At 37.0% G+C, this 17526-nt stretch overlaps 1 protein-coding gene across 4 annotated transcripts in view; it reads right to left on the bottom strand.

Moving 5' to 3' along the window:
* ARHGEF10 (Rho guanine nucleotide exchange factor 10) overlaps positions 1 to 16201 on the bottom strand; it is a 123692-nt gene extending 107491 nt beyond the window's left edge. For 3 of the 4 annotated variants that reach the window (XM_075202473.1, XM_075202475.1, XM_075202474.1), the window contains exon 1: positions 16063 to 16197. The gene's annotated coding sequence lies outside the window, so the exon portion shown is untranslated. Of the gene's footprint in view, positions 1 to 16062 lie in introns of all 4 variants that reach the window. The other variant, XM_075202477.1, reaches the window with a different exon arrangement.
* Positions 16202 to 17526: the final 1325 nt, after the last annotated feature.

Below are 17526 nucleotides of genomic sequence, written 5' to 3'. Positions count from 1 at the left end.
TGTCCTTGGCAGAGTGGAAGAGGCAAGAAAGAGTGTGGATAGAGATGTTGGAGATGTAGATGGGGGGGTTGCTTGAGAGCAGGGCCGTAACTAGGGCTGTGCGACAGGGGCGACTGCCCAGGGCGCAACGCTGAAGGGGGGCGCAAATTAGGAATATTTTAGGTTAATTTGGTTAAAATTATGGGCTAGGGGGGCGGCATTTGCCTATCTCGCCCAGGGCGCTAGAATTCTAAGTTACGGTTCTGCTTGAGAGCTTTTGTAAGTGAGGGTTAAGGCATTTGTAGAAACTGAAAAGGAATGGCTGGTGAGGTAAGGAAAACCAGGAGAGGACACTGTTACAGAGGGACGAGAAGAGACTGCAAACACACAATCCTTCTTTATGTGTACCCACAGTTCTTCTTAATGTGTCAGCTAAGCCTATTTCAAGGTACACACCCACTTTGGGGTCTAGCAACACCCCTGTTAAGCATTCTACACCTTGATTTGTGGTAGGTTGGCTATTGAACATGTAAAAAGTAGCAAAGTAAGAACAGTAAAACTTTAACATCACAATCCAACCTTTATTCATTTAAAAGGTTTCAGATTTTCCAGTTTATTAGCTTAGATTAATGAGTGTACATTGGGGACTTTGTTTATTACATGTGTCGCTTTTGTATGTTTAAAGCTTTAGATTACAAGGGTCGAACGTACAACTGGAATGTGCAAAGTGTGCCCTATTATCAGCATCTGTTTTACAGGGAGAAAAGGGCTGCACATCCTACTCTAAATTATGAAATGCACCTTCTCCACCTCTCCATGATATTTAAATTATCCAGTTCCAATAAGTGAAATTCAATTTTTGCACTCAAGTGAAAAATTAAATAAATAGAATAACCCCCAAAAAAAAATTGTAGCAGTCAGGGAACACAGTCATGTAATAAGAGTGCAATACTTTCCACCAATGATTAAACACAGCTATAAAAAGTAAAAAAAAAAGTCTTACTAAGCCTGCCTTGTGCTCATTGCCTGTTGGCATAGTAACAATTAAACAACCACAGCATTAAAGGATGTTCGCAGTGTGATGAATAAAAACTTTGAGGCAAAAAGAGAAATACTACATACTTAACAAAAAATTGTGACATAAAAGTGACCCGTATAATAGAGACAGGCCTGATTATAACTAAGGTTAAATCAAGCAGTATTTGGAGAGGAAAAGGAAAAGTTCTAATTCATGCAATGAGTGATTATGAAGATTAATAGGCTATGAACAGCAAAACAAGACATTATGTAGCCTTATTAAACAAGAACGTTCTTAAGCAATGAATACATGAAATAGTCATCAAAGATCATCTATTTAAACAAAATACATGCATGTTTGGACTATCGCTTTTTAATAATTGTTGGGGTTTGCTGTACAAATGGAACGTTATAGAAATATAAGGAACAATGGGAGAGACCAACAGCAAGAAACAACCTAAATCTAGATTTTTTTTTATGCATCTAGGCACATGTTTATGCCTGTTTTACACGTATACTTAAAGCCTCAAAGTGTATCCTTTTTAGTGTTCTTCCTCAAATACTTTAAAAACAAAGATTGGAATGAGAAAACAGATGCTGCCTAAAATTACACTCAACATAGATGAAAAAAAACCAGAAGGCTGAAAAAGGCTTGGAAATAGGGAATGTGCTAAACAGATGGTTTAGAGTTGCGATTCCTCCCACTGAAGAGTGGAACTCGATTAATTTCTATTATGTTAAAGTCTCCCACATATGACAAATATTATAGAATGTTATCAACTTGTACAAGGATTCCAGTTATCTACATACAGAGGACTATGCATAGCTACAGATGTATTAAATACAATTGATTGTGCTATTGACACGTCATATTAAAATACAATGGAGGGGGTTGGATTATTGCCAAATTGAGCCATTTACCTAAAAGAAACATCAGTATAGGATTTGATATGACTTCAGCCAATAGTCAGCATAATCAATGTTAATGAGGTTAAAAAATTATTTTCATATATGCACCTTTATGTTTTCCAACAGATCTGAAACAGTTAGTACAATATGCAAGATATGCAACTTTTGTCCAGACATAACTGTATGCATGAATGCAAATTACTATATGGGAGGGGCATCGACACCCTGATTCAGGTTGAGTGGTGAGTGCGCAGCTTGTGACTGTTACATTTATCAGGGACTCTGCTGAATGGTATGTAGAGATCCAGATGTGAGCAGGGAAGACAGACTGCATGTTACCCTAACATTCTTCATGCAGTTTGACAGAGAATAAAATAGACATTAATTTGATCTCCATTTCCTAATCAGTTTGACCAGTATAAACGTTGTCCAAATTCTGATATTACTTGTTGCAAATAGAAAGTTCAAACCAATAGGTAGTCCATGAGATAAAAGCAACCCAGAGAGGTCCTGATTCATTAAGGAACATAAATGGCAATATGTGCCGTATTTTGTGTAAAATCGCTCTACGCATGTCCAGAACCGGACTATATGCCAGTGAGCGCAGCAACGTCCCATTAATTGTCAAGCACAAAGGACCCTTACCACAGCCTATCATTTCATGGGTGGAACGGGGAGCGGAATGGGCGTATGCACATAATCAATGTACAGTAAGGGCATGACAAGCTTGAGGGCACACTGCAAAGTCCGATTCAAGCTTTGGGCATCTCAAATGTATGTGTGCTTCTGTCGTATCACCTGCATCAGCTGCAGGTCTGGTGTATGTGCCCATTACTAGTGATGACGGTCGTGTATGAAAGCAAGAACATGTGATTGCAATCGGGAACTGTAAAAATGCATTTTATGTACAGTTAACCATTACAACATCCTCATAAATGTAATCTATGTTTGGTAATTAATGACTACATTATTAGCAGGTGACAACCATAAATATTTTTTTTCTGCGCTTTTTTGGGACTTTATTTTCCCCATATGTATTGGACATATCTGTATGCTAAAATATCATCATCATCAATATAGCGCCACTAATTCCACAGCGCTGTACAGAGAACTCACTCACATTAGTCCCTGCTCCATTGGAGCTTACAGTCTAAATTCCCTAACATACACACACACACACACACAGACAGAGAGACAGACACACAGACTAGGGTCAATTTGTTAGCAGCCAATTAACCTACCAGTATGTTTTTAGAGTGTGGGAGGAAACCAGAGCACCCAGAGGAAACCCACGCAAACACGGGTAGAACATACAAACTCCTCACAGATAAGGCCATGGTTGGGAATTGAACTCATGACCCCCAGTGCTGTAAGACAGAAGTGCTAACCACTAAGCCACCGTGCTGCCCAGAACGCTCCTAGACTCGTATTCGACAACAGACATATCTATACATCTGCTCCTTGCTTGAATCGGACTTTGCAGTGTGCACTCAAGCTTGTCATGACCTTACTGTACATTGATTATGTGCATACGCCCATTAAGTTAAATACTGACTGTTTTTTCATGTAGCACACAAATATCAACTTTAAATTTCAGTGTACAAATAAGCTATCAAGTATTTGTGTGCTACATGAAAAAACAGTCAGAATTTAACTTATGTGTAAAACAGAATACTAATTTGCACCCCTTGCATTGTAACATGGTTTTGTCCAGGAGACTGAAATAAGAAGTTTCTCAAGTTAAGATCCTTAATGAATCAGGCCCTATGTTATTACTCCAAAGTAGATATAAATCTGCATAATTTTGAGCAACACCACAGTTAGCGGGCATAACATAGAGCATAAAAACGGAACCGCAGTCATTTTTTTATATTGATGGAGGAAATTGATGGTGGACAATTTAATTAAAATGTCATAGATAACTATATATTTTTTTTTACATATTCACATATTTACTTATCTGTTGAAAATGCAAATGACCTTTAAAAAATTAATTTAAAGAAAATACTATTACAATTTCTTCCATTTCTATACAGTGGAACAGATCTTGGCAGTCATTTGTTATGGGTGTCAACAGGCGAATACATTTAAATATCTTTTTTCCACTAGACACCAGGAAATGTAAAAATACTACTTTGCACACCAAATGGAAAATAAAAGGAATGAAATGAAGTTTAAATAAATAAATAAAAAATAACAAAACAAATTTTTGCAGCAGTCAGGGAACACACTCATGTAATAAGAGTGCAAAACTTTCCACAAATTATGAAACACAGCTATAAAAAGTCACAAAAAGCCTTACTAAGCCCGTCTTGTGCTCACTGCCTGTTGGCATAGTAACAATTAAACAACCACAACAATAAAGGTTGTTAGCAATGTGATGAATAATAACATTGGGGCAAAAAGAGAAATGCTACATACTTAAACAAATGTGACGTAAAAGTGTCACTTATAATAGAGACAGGTCTGATTATAACCAAGGCTAAATCGAACTTTATTTAAGGGGAACAACAGAGAAGTTCTTATTCACAAAATGGGTGCTTATAACGTGTTAGGGTTTGGACTTTGATGTGACATTACATTTTTGCACAGTGCACCTGTTTCCTAGTTCTCCATCTCTCTACAAACCCAGGCACACTTATAGTTTGTGGAGCCGTCTCCAAAGACCAGGAATTAGGCATGGACCTTGAAGTGCACTTTGTGGTACACTTCGGTGCACTGGTGCAAAATAAACCCGAACTGTGGTGCGCATGACGTGCTCTTTATAAAATGAGGTCCATGGGTCAATACAGCAACCAAGCGAAAGGGCTAAGAAGTAAAGGAGACATTCAAGTCATTTTGAAAAAAACTAGAGCTTCTCCTCCTGTTCTTTTGGGGCAAGGGATATAAATGAAACTACACCATTTACTTTTTCTTTTTAACACTTCTCAGGAAACAACTCATTTGAAACTTTATACACTAAAAATGAAATTATTCAAAAAAATTACACAAAACGACTGGAAAAAACACACCTGCCACATTTTGCCTGAACAAGCTATAAACCTGAACTCATACTTAAAGCCAACTTTGGGACGTAATGTGGAAAGTATAGGTTTTACACCCTTTCCTTAGGGAGCCTCACCCAACTAGATCCTCGGCATAGCAAAATGTGCAGTTTTTACTTGCTCAAAAAGGCCAAAAGAAGAAAATAAACTCATAATATTTCCATGACCTAATGTGTAAGAATAAGTACCTATGACACACACTGTACATTCACTAATGTATCTCTAGCAAGTAAAATAACTACTTCCTTTTTCATGAGTCTGTTGTTTTGTCTGAATGGGCTAAACTTCAAACATTCATTTTTAAAATAGGCACACGATAATTAATGCTATGTTTTAAAATAGATGATGATTGAGAGTGTTTGATTTTTATTTTCTGTTAACTTTTAATGCAGATTTTTTTTTAAAAGGCAGCGAAGGAGAAGTATCTATACTTTGTTTACTAATACTTTGATAGAGAACATATGTGGGTGTTTGCTGTCCCTTTCATCTTAAATATATATATGTATAATAGAAAAAAAGGTCTTCTGGAAAATAAAAAAATAAAAAGCAATTGTCTTCGTCCCCTATGGTTGGCATAAATTACTTCTCAGCTGCAGCTTCTAGCTAGATCTAAGGTATGAGAAGATTATCTCTGAGTTTACGCTGCTATGTCTATCTATGCATCATTGCCATTTACGATATCTTAGAAGCATTTCGAAATATAACTACAATATCAATTCGTTTGGTGGTTTTCACTGCAAAAAACAACCTCACCAACATCACCGATTAGCATGTAAAAAATAGTTTCTAGGGAGAATCTTAAGTTGTTCCATGTAAGCATGCCATGTGTGACCTTGGAGTACTACAATACCCCATCATGTCAAGTTTATGGAATTTGGGCAAAAATAATATTTGCACTTTAAACACCCCACCTTAATAACTTTAACTCTTACTTGCCCACTCTCTTGGAATGTCCAGGAGGCTCCCAAATTCTGGGTAGTTCTCCCAGACTCCTGGGAGAGCAAACCATTCTCCCGCATCTTCTCCACTTCCTAGTGAAGGATGGCATCCTCCAGGAGGCGATTTGCAATGAATCGTATCATTTGGCACCTAGCCCCCGCAACCAAAATGACACAACTCGCCGAGCACCACCCTTCCCCTTTCTAATCTCACATTTCACCTTTGAGAGGGAAAGAGTAAAAAGTTTGTAAGTATGCTTTAAATACTCCACCTTAATAAATATTAAAGGGATTATCCACTTTTGGACATACAGCAAATTAAGGGGTGTCCCATTACCTGAAGCCACGAGTTAGCTCTCATGAGCTGGTTGACAAAGTATCTATACCTAACAAAATAACTGTGGACAAAATGCCCTTGTTTTCTTTGTAAATTTACTGCATGTAAAATGAGCAACATTACGTGTGGTCCATCAACTAGCTTCCAAGCGAAGGGGAACCTCCCTTTTTTGTTGTATGGAGGGGGCATTTTTTTTAGAATGGGCTGCACAAAAGTGAACAAGTCTTTAACTTACAAGTCCAGAGTATAAGAAATGTAAGAATTATATCTAACATGCACAATATTATTATAAGTTATAGGTATCTTTTCCAGGAACATATCTTTGAAACTGTCACTTTTCTGAAAATTAGGGACGGTTGGCAGAAACTTATTGTAGACTAATCAGGATAACTATGAAAAAATTATTTCAATGCTGTCATGATCTATCCTAAAATCTGAATTTACTTTAGTCATATAGTTTCTGGCAAATTGCAGTGAGTAAGCAAACATGCATTTTGTAATCATTTATAATAATTTTGTCTTAAGGAAACAGATATACTTCTGAGGCCTAATTTCTGTCACTTTACCTTGATTACTTACGCAGGAATACCATTATGTCACAGAAGGGCAATCAACCATTTTTATTACACAATTAAGTGTTCCAAGGACCCTAAAAAAGTGGCTAAATTATTAGCGTGAATCCAATCTCACTATATTCTCATTATAGGAACCATTATAGATCAAAGCAATACATGTTTACAAATACAAATCTAATACATGTTTGTGAAGACCTCAATAAACATTTTTAGCCTCTGAAAGCAAAGATAATGTGTTAATGACATATACAAGCCCCATAAGGAACCTATAGGTATGATGCATCAATACCCTAGAAATTGTAGCACCAGTTTGCCCTGAAGTTTAACAAAATTAACCTAAAGTATTAATTTCCCTGTACTTCCCTTTCGGATTTGCATCCTGGCAGTTGCCTCATTCACACAGCCCTAGTTACGGCCCTACATCTACCCTAGGAACCAATATAACATGTTGCCTAAATATAGGTGCATACAATTTCTCAATGTCTTTTAGGAATGCTATATCTCTTCTATCTTCTAGAAGGGGGTTAAGTTATATTTTTAAGAACCTATTGCTAGACCTGTTCTTGAATAATCAAGCAATAAACTGCCTGTAAAACAGATTAGCATACTAGCACACCTTTTTCAGTGATGTCACAGAGGGGTAATTTGGTCAAAAAGAAAGAGTATTAAAAGTAGCGGAATGATTTGGAAAATTGTACATTTTTAGTCTGCTACTAAGAATTTGCCCCAATCTTGTAACTTTCAGAGGACAAATTACGTGAGAGAGTATGTGTCTAGTTCTTCCATTTTTGTTTTTTATTCCTGTTTTATTTTAAGATTCTGTTTTAAATTCATATTATATATGTCAATTTGTTATTTTGTTCAATAAGCATTATGACTTTTTGTAATTTTAAATGATATTTAATAATCTTCTGCTATTTAATAACTATACCCCCAGGTGTCACACAGGCTAGGTTTTTGTAATGCTAGATTTATGCAGGGAATTGCTTGGTTTACACTAATTCTGATTAAATTAGTTTGTGACTGTATATTGGGATAATTCAGGGAGTAACTCAAAACTTCCTCCAAATATCAACTCAAACTAATATCTTAGTGGTGGCAGAATGTTATGCTTAGTAGGAAGGAGTTATCCTTTTCACACACACATGTCACATGTACCCAGGTGGGTCTTGTCATGACAATGAACTATTCACATCTTCATTAAGAGGACGTCTAGGTTAGAACAAAACGCTATATGCCACAGTGTCACTCTCCTGAAGATAATTCAATAGTAGATTAAGCAGTCCAGCTGTACCAGGGCACAGGTGGGGTTTGTTGTGATGGCTGTGATGTGTTATGACAAACACCCACTCTCCCAGCTTAAATGTAAAATAAACATTTCTAGATCACAAGTTTATGCTATACTTATGTGAATTATATCTGTGTATATCCCCTTACTGTTAATCAAAACAAATCAGTTTTTTGTTTGTGCTAGAATTAAGAGTATCTTAATTCAATTGTTTATTTTATTTACCAACCAATTTGTAATACTTGCACCAATGCCTCTGAAGGAAGGTAATAACCATAACTGAAGTAGTGCACTAAAGAGCTGTACTACAAACATTAGTAAATAGAAGCCATTTCATATGGACCTTCCTGACCCAGCAGCAGGCAATGATGGTCAGCACATGTAAACGTTGCACACAAAAAGCAAAAAATAAAATTAAATAAAAAGAAGAAACATTCTCTTACAAATGTCTTTGTATTAACAAGTCTTTTTATCACTTGTCTGTACAGATAAAAGATGTCTATATAAACTGTTCATTTTAATCACGTTTCCTGTTCTGTGTATAATATTATTTTCTCCCTCACTCACAATCCCTACTATAGAATTAATTGTGCCCCCATATTTACTTATCTACACTACTCAGCCTTGCCCTTGGTCTGTGACATAGAGAGTGCAGAACTTCCTGATCTCAAATGCCTAGCAACCATATGGCAGATTTGTATACTCTTCTTCAAAGTACTGCGCCAAGTACTTCTGGCATATGATGTTCTATATGAGATAACACACTATAGTATAATATAGCACTATTATGTGCTGTCACATATAGCACATAATACCGTATTTCATTGATTCTAAGACGTCATCGATTGTAAGACGCACACTAATTACAGTACCGCCAACAGAAAAAAAACTTTGATTATATGGAATTGCGATCATTTCTCCAACGACGAACATTTACCTCACTAATATCAAAATGTGGACTTGTAGCTCTAATTCCATGTTCTTCCACATACACAATATAACTTTTCGTTTCAATGTGGCTTCGTAGTGCAATCTTTTTGACAACATTTTGATTGCAGTAAGGGATCAAAATGAACAACATACAGCTCTCCTATATTGAAATAACGGTGGCTCCACACTTGCAAAGAGCGCCAGTGTATTCAGAGGACAGGGTGAAACGACAACGGTCAAACTTCTGCCTGTTATTCTCAGACGCACTCGCTATTCTAGGATGCACCAGCGATTCTAAGATGCACCCGCGATTCTAAGACGCACCCCGGTTTTAGATATGTCTTAGAATCTAAGCAATACGGTATTGAGGAAGAAACAGACAGCACCTTTGAGAAGAGATTGTGCAGATCCATCAAATCGTTGCTAGGCAAAGAGATGTAAATCAAAATTACGGCAGCGACGTTGGTAAATGGTTAATTGAGGCACTTTTTAATTATATAATAATAATACACTTTAAAGACCATGGGGGAGTGAGACCAACGTTAACTATTCCCAAAAGAGGCTTCCATAGGATTCAATACTTTAATTAAAATCAGGCATCATGTATAATAGTTAGGAGTTGCCTCAGTGATATCACTGGTTCAAAGTAAACTGATGCTTTAGCCCACAAAATATACATAGAGTAATAGAGCCCCTAGATAGCAGAAATCATTTATACAAATTGGTAGGTATGGCACCCATATAGACACACTATACAGACTGTGAGATATTGGTCATTACTCAAATTTTACTTTTTCAAAAATGAACAGTATATTTTGCTTCATTGATAAACAAATAATATATTGAAATAGACAAGCAGACAAGACAAGTATTGAAGAGTGGGCAACAGCTTAGAGGAAGAGAAGAATGTGTGAGGTCCTACTATAGTGTTTAAATTACAGACAATAGGTTATAAATTCTTCAAGTGCCCGTTTCCTTAGCAGCCAGAACAAGATGCTGTCGTCCTAGCTTCCCCCATACAACAGAATGCTTACATCTTTGTAGTGCAAGAATTCACTATTGTATAAGATAAGTGATGTTGTATCTAAAAACTCATGATGTGGTCCTTTGTGTAAAATTACAGAGCATTTATCTCTTTATACTCTTACACTTCAGGACATTACACTCAAATGACTCAACACTATTATTTAGCTGGAAGCTTTAATCCAAGATGCATTACAAAAACATAGGACTAGTGTTAACTTATTTGCACTAAATCGGGCAAATCTGCATAGGATATCTACAAATATCAACCAAATATTCATCTTGAAATTGGACACTGAAAATTATTGTTTTTGAAAATAATTATAATCAGTCATAGTGACTGCAATAAAATTAAGTAAAATTTCCCACAAAGCTTCAAGACTCTGGGGCCTATTTATCAAACAATAAATGCAGGAGATATCAGAGCTATCTCCTGCATTAGGCAAAGTTCCACACAATACCGCAGTCCCCATAATACTCAATGGGGATTGAGGCGTAAGCAGATTTATTAAGTTTAGCTTTTCGGAGCTTGACTCCAATGGCGTTAGCCATTCAATTCTACGGGTTGAGCATGGCAGGACAGGGATCTCTGGATCACTCCCCGGCAGCCTTCGTGCATTAACAGAATTGTCCCTTGTGCATGCACAGCCCTTGGTCATGAATCTGCAGTAGAGGTCGGAACCCGCAGTTGTCATTAGAGCAGAGACATCACTGGGACAGACTCTTATCGGATGTGTTGTCCTAACATGACTGTAATGGTAAATTGCTCCGTTAAGTCATCTGTCATCGCTGCTGATAATGGGGAAAAATGCCAACCATGTTAAATAGGCCCCATGTTAAAAAATGAATTAAAAAAATGACATTTTATTGGAAGGTCCATGCACTATTGAGTAAAGTGACGTTTGCCGGTTGCACTGCTGCCTTGTGTTTCATTACCAGCATCTCCTCTAGATTGTAAGCTCTTGCAAGGGAAATCCATACACAGACTTTATAGACCTTGTTACACAATTGTTGACAGAGACTGCACGTGGCTCCCTTATTCATGACACAACAATGTTAAAATGTTACAGTAAATATTATAAGAATCTTTATTAAATAGGAGAATATTTGAAAACATATTATAATTACTAGTTCATTGCACTTTGTACAAAGCTGGAATGTTAAAACCGGTTGAAAGTTACATAGTTTATCATGTGTTGAATGGAATGAAAGGAGTGAATTCCATACTCCTGACACAGGCATATCTTTAGGTTTACATTTAGATTTTTTAGTAGACCTAATTCTTCCAGTTCTTTGCACAGTCTCCAGAGAAAACTAGAACAAGCAGGACTTATGGATTTTGGTGCACGAAGCTATAAATATGTAGCATCAAGTTGGTAATTCCAATCATTGTTAACTATCAGAGTTTCCAAGAGCACTTATAATATAGTCTTGAACAGTCAATGGTTCCTGCTTGGAAAAAATAGTCTAATCACCTAATAAATAGTAAATCAATAAATAAAATCAAGTCCTGATTTTTGTGAATAATTCGGCTCATAGTGGTTGTCAAAATCAATCTTGTGTCTCTATCATTTGTATTTGCTTTATCAGTATCTAATTAACTAAGGTTGGTGTTGGATGCTGTTTTCTACTCTGTTTTATCATTTCAGATTACTGTCCATTGTAGGGACAGCTATAGCTGTTTATAAGGGGTGTAAGGGACATAATTAAACTACTTTTTAACAAGCTGCAGTGGAAAGTCAGGGTAGGACTGTATATTGCATATCTGCTATATATAAATATGTTAAGCTACTAGTCTGGCCATGCTGACTGTGATGTCATTTCAGTGCTTTTCTAGCAAGTCATTATAGAAAATAGGGTGTGAAACAATTGAACAGCTACATAGTGAGGTGTGGACAGATTGACTATTGCAGGGTCATCCAAAAGTCCCATTGGTTTGTCTTTAATCACATAAAGCGATGGCAAGTGCATAAGCTTCCTCTAGATCCCTAAATTTTGACCGTCTAACCCACCAGGACTACAGCGCCATCGGATGCCCACACTCGTTTGATTGGCCCTACATATTATTTGCCAACTGATGAAGATCAGCAGCAGCAACAATTTATATAGCGCTACTAACTATGCAGCGCTGTACAGAGAACTCACTCACATCAGTCCCTGCCCCATAGGAGCTTACAATCTAAATTCCCTAACATACACACAGACAGACAGAGAGAGACTAGGGTCAATTTTGATAACAGCCAATTAAGCTACTTGTATGTTTTTTGGGATGTGGGAGGAAACGGGAGCACCCAGAGGAAACTCACGCAAACACGGGGAGAATATACAAACTCCACACAGATAAGGCCATGGTCCGGAATCGAACTCATGACCCCAGTACTGTGAGGCAAAAGTGCTAGCCACTAAGCCACCGTGCTGCCCAGGATCAGGCAATTTCCCTGGCCAAATGAAAAGCAGTCCACTAAACAGAGACAACACAGACATCTCCACATGGCCAGAAGTTTGTTACCAACCTAGGGGCACCATCAAATATCGAGTTTATTAATTGGCCTTCTAACATGCGCTAAGATATGTATCCACATTTGCCTCTATTGCGCCAACACACACACACACACAAGTTTCAGACCATCACTCAGCTATGTACTCAAATACTGCCAAAAGGACACATTTTGGAGAATACATAAACCAATATGTGATGTAATAACAACCCACTTAATTTAGGATAATTTACCCGTACTTAGAAAAGGAAACACTCAAAAGATGGCCTCTTTTTCAGAAAAGCGTATTGCAAGAATTTGCCTATGCCGTGTTCCCAAGGAATGAAATGTGTACATGTGGTCTAAAAAAATCAGATGATCAGCAGTAGAAACTGGGGGTTCACAGAAAGACACAGGAAAATTGTGGACGATTTTCCAGTTTACAGTAGAAATGGCAGTTTTTTTGCTGCCTATAGCAGTGTGCTGGGGGATCTTTCTGTGTGTTTGTTCCTTTTAGGATAACCCCACCATTTCTAGCACCTGCTATGAGCATATAAATTGATTGTGCAACTTCCACTTCTATATTTGTCAGCATGTTGGTGTCAGCTGAGGGGAGGGGAGTACTGGCGCTGAACTGCTGTTTGGAGGCTCCTGGGATACCTCCTGGTAAGTTAGCTCTCAATTTAAAAACACATATATGTATGACCCAAATATATGGGATTTTCATTGTTTAGAGTTAGGACCACCCTATTAGCAAAAGCGCCTTGGTGTGGCGGGTGGCTTTAACATACATTTGCAAATGTGTGCAACTAAGACTTTTGCATTTTTATCTACAGTAGAAATGGCAGGTCTTTTGCTGGCTATAGCAGTGTGTTGGGGGAATTTTCTGTGTGTTTGTACCTTTTAGGATAACCGCACCCTTTCAAGCACCTGCTATGAGCCTATAAATTGATTGAGCAACTTCCACTTCTGTACTTATTTTTGGTCTGTAGGATGAAACCAGTGCATCCAGAGTAAACCCACACAAACATGCGGAGAACATATAAGTTCCACACACTTAGGGCTGTGTTGAACTTGTATGTTCAAAATGTTCACTTATGAATTACTATTATTACACTATGTCAAATCACAGATTAAATAACTACACGTAAAAACAAGTCAAGAACTTTTGACTATGTGACCAAATTTGCTATTTTGGAATATCTAGGCTGTATGATTTAGTAAAAAAATAGTTTGTTTAACTCTCTAACATGGATTTCCATAACAACATTTTGGTTATTTGATATTCTTGTTTTACAAAATGATAAACCCAATGAAAACATTTTTCCCAATTGTTAGGAACAACTGAACAAGTTGTTAGCTACATTGATATCCAATGCTTTGAAATCTTCTTGTAACATACATAGTCTGCTAATACCAGGATTAGTAGCACCCTAGTTAAGTACAATAAACACCACTGAGAAATACACATTTTCCAGAGAAATGCCGATTCCAAGTTACTGTCACAAATGCAAACCCAAGGAAGCCCAGAGGATCTAGGTCCAATTCAGCCACTGATGTGGGTGGCCAAATTGGATAAAAGGAGTCCATTCGATTGCAGCATTACTGGGGCCAGTTAATCACTTGGAAGACGTTTGCACATATTTATCAATCATTCTATCAATTTCACTAGGATCATCATTATTGTGTATAGCGGATATTTTAGTCAATCACCTGATATTGCAGAATGTATGGCCAGCAATGTAGTTGCATTACTGAGAACAAAGTCTGACTGACCCAGCATACAGTGAAATCCTTCACACAATACTTCTCTGGGTACACACAAGCATTAGAAACAAAATAAACTAATAATGAAAAAAAAAAACCCTTTGTGACAGTTGCAAGTCCCTAAACAGAAACAATGCAATTTTCTGTCCAACCAGTGGCCAATCACAGCATCGGCCCACTGGAGTGCTAGAACAACAAATAGCCAATAAAAGCATTAGAATATTCACAGGCCAACAAGAACATTAGAACTTCCACACCACCACATTTACAGAGCCAAATGCAAAACATATGCAATGTAGCTCCACATGACATGGCATTTGAAAAGGAGTGTACTGAGCAAGGCAAAAAGCAGGTGTCAAAATAGCATAATGCAAAAGGACAAAAAAGAAAAAGTATATATCAAGGCACTCCTGGATACTTGATCACATTTAAAAGCATCTATTTTATTGATATGCAATAAAAAAATAATGCATAAAAAGTAAAAAAAAAACATAAAAACATAGCATGATACAGTGTAGTGATAAACTTGTGTATAGTGCTTAAAACACAGAATGAACTGCAATTGCTTTGTTATCTCATATATTCTTTAATAAATGAAACCCTTTTATTTATGTCACATATGTTTGTTCTGCTCATACTGTATCACATTAGTAGTCTTTATTGACCTTCATATCATAGTTTACTCATCAGAGTAAAAGATGATCCTATGACAATGTTATTTACAGCTTGATCAGGGTTTCACTGAAAACACTAGTTAGATTCCCCTTGTAGAATAGGAATAATTATCCACTATTTTTGTAGTTCAAACAAAACACCTATTGGTGATGCATAATATATTCGCAATGTGGAAGAAAATAATTTTATTTTTATTTTTTTTAGTTTATCACTATAAAGTATCACACTTATGTTTTTATATTTTGCGGCTTTTCATTAAACCAACAAAATTGTGTTTTAATGCAAATCTATAAAATAGATGCTTTTAAATGTGATCAAGCATCCCAGAGTGTCTCGATATATAATTCTTTTTCTTTTTTACCCTTTCATATTTATGCTTTAAGTATTTGGGTGCACCCTTCATTTATATACCTATGGTAAAATTCTGAACAAAAATGGATAACTACTAATTAGGGGATGTTTTTACATATCCACATTGACTAAAAAACCTGGTGCAGTGAAATCTCTCCCTTATTCAGAATAACATAATGGTCAGCTGTCACACATCTACAAAGACAGAATTAATAATATAAGGACTTGCTATCACAACTTTACGAATTTATCTAAACAAATGAAACGTAATCAGTGACTTGAACTCGTAATTCCTGACAAACAGTTTATAAAGTTGGTGAGAATAGTGTATTATGTAAATAAATCAGGCATGTAAAGTGTGGTATAAAATATGGAGCAGTTTCTGTAATGGGGTCAGAAGAAAGTCAATAAGCAGATCAGTCAGCAAATAAATGGGCACGTTTCTTCTATTGAAAAGTGCTATCGATGACAAACTGTAAGACATCCTAACTACTGCATAGCATTAAAATCATTGGATCATTCTCTAAAATAAACAAATATATAGGTACCCAAACCGCACATTCAAAAACATTAAGGAAAAACAAACATTAGACTAGTAACATAATAAACTTTTCATGGAGTGTTGATCTCTAGAACTAGTAATTAGTAAATACTGGACTATTAGATAAACTGTATAAACGGAGACACGTCACTAAACTCTGTATTCTATCCTTAAAATCTCTCTCCAGTTACTGTGAAGGAGAACAACTCACCATCCTGAGCAGAACGAGAGCAGCACTACCCGGATACAAAAATTCAGGTTTACTATTCTCCCATCCACGATTTTCGCCCCACTCTTGTTCTGCTGGCAACAATTGCACAAGTTTTTTTCTCATTCCTTCTGAAGCTTTTTTTTTTTCAAACTGGGATGAACAAAGCCACCTCGGGCTGTAGGAAGTGGTGGATTGGTTGACTTGCTGAAGCATTTCCTATCCATTGGTTGAGAAACACATCAGTCAGCATGGCTTCTAAGCGTCAGTGGGATTTGCAGCTACAGAACTGGAGGTTTTGGAGATTGTGCTTCTCTCCCCCCACACACACTTGTAATGCACATCCACAGCATTCCTCTGGGGTCACATGACCGACCCAATGGCTTCTTCCCCAGCAGCTGTCAATAGAACGGACTTTTCTGCCCTGTTCTTCTAAGTACCCTTGGGAGAGATTTATATTGATGACAGTGAGACTGATATATAAGGCAACGTTTTTAAGCAGCCCTGAATGTTTTATTGTGTTACCCGTAATAGTGGTAATCATGGATTGGGGTTATTTGCAAAAACTGTAATATAACTGTTATATTAACTCCTGATGACAATACTCTTTCTGTGTCTGTTCATAGTCATAGTTGGACATTGTGGTACTATCTAGCTTTGTATACATTAGTTGTCCGTTTTATTCAGCTTTTAACTTTGTGTGTTTCCTTAAACATAAACGTCAGATGTTTGCAAAACGTTGCCCTGTTAAGTGCAAAACAAATGCAAACCACAGTAAGGGGATTCATCTTGTGCAGAATTAAATTAAGTATATGTCCATTGGAGAAGTACACTACTTGTAGTGTTAGCTTCATGTGGAATTAGGTAAAAGCCTGGAATTGCTGGAATACCGCAACGCTGGAATGGGTCAGCTTCCTATAGCGCCCTCTGCTGCTTGTCTTCAGTGAAGTTTGCTGTGTTTTCTCTCCTTACTCAATGTATTTTATTCTGCTACACAGATATGTTCTCTGCACTGTGTGTAGTGTTTTCAAGATATATATATATATATATATATATATATATATATATATATATATATATGATATATACACACACACACACTATTCCACATTTTATATTGCTCATGTATATCTATACATATATATATTACACATATACAGGGCTGCCAGGAGGAATTCAGGGCCCCGGTACAACAAATTCACGGGGCCCCCCTTATAGTTGAGTAAGCAAAAAAAATTTGCGCCGACTAAAATGTTTCAGGGGTGTGGTCACACAATTGGGGGCGTGGCAATGCACCATTGGGGCGTGGCTAGCACATCAAAATCACTAGGGGCCCGATTCATTAAGGATCTCAAATGAAGAGGATACTCATTTCAGTCTCCTGGACAAAACCATGTTACAATGGAAGGGGTGCAAATAAGTGTTCTGTTTTACACATAAGTTAAATACTGCCTGTTTTTTCATGTA

The sequence above is a fragment of the Mixophyes fleayi genome, chromosome 3 (assembly GCF_038048845.1).
Source record: "Mixophyes fleayi isolate aMixFle1 chromosome 3, aMixFle1.hap1, whole genome shotgun sequence".
NCBI lineage: Eukaryota > Metazoa > Chordata > Amphibia > Anura > Limnodynastidae > Mixophyes > Mixophyes fleayi.
This window is presented reverse-complemented; position numbering and strand designations above follow the sequence as displayed.